This window comes from Mastomys coucha, unplaced genomic scaffold, assembly GCF_008632895.1.
Source record: "Mastomys coucha isolate ucsf_1 unplaced genomic scaffold, UCSF_Mcou_1 pScaffold5, whole genome shotgun sequence".
NCBI classification, from domain to species: Eukaryota; Metazoa; Chordata; class Mammalia; order Rodentia; family Muridae; genus Mastomys; species Mastomys coucha.
Window position 1 is genome coordinate 67963236 of NW_022196911.1, and position 405 is coordinate 67963640.

Genomic DNA, 405 nt, shown 5'->3' on the forward strand with positions numbered 1-405 from the left:
AAAAAAAAAAAAAAAAAAAAAAGAAAGTCTAACAGGTTAGATGTAGTGGTATATATGCCTTTAATCACAAACACTCCAGAGGCAGAAGCAGGCAGATGTCTGTGAGCTTAAGGCCAGCTTTACAAAGCAAGTTCCAGGACAGCCAGAGCTACACAGAAAAAATCTGTCTCCAAAAAAATAAAAAATAAAAAGAAAGGAAGGAAGAAAGAAAGAAACAAAGAAACAAACAAATAAAGAAAGAACATTTAATGGGTCAGGTGGACATGAGGGTACATGCTTCATGCCTTAGATTTCAGCATTTGGAAGATAAAGACAGGCCGGGCAGTGATGGCGCATGCCTTTAATCCCAGCACTTGGAAGGTAGAGGCAGGAGGATTTCTGAGTTCGAGGCCAGCCTGGTCTACA

General features: G+C 40.0%; 1 protein-coding gene across 1 annotated transcript in view; it reads right to left on the reverse strand.

Annotated features, from left to right (window-relative positions):
* Nucleotides 1-405, reverse strand: part of Spns3 (sphingolipid transporter 3 (putative)) — a 57412-nt gene that overhangs the window by 45140 nt on the left and 11867 nt on the right. The window lies entirely within an intron of this gene.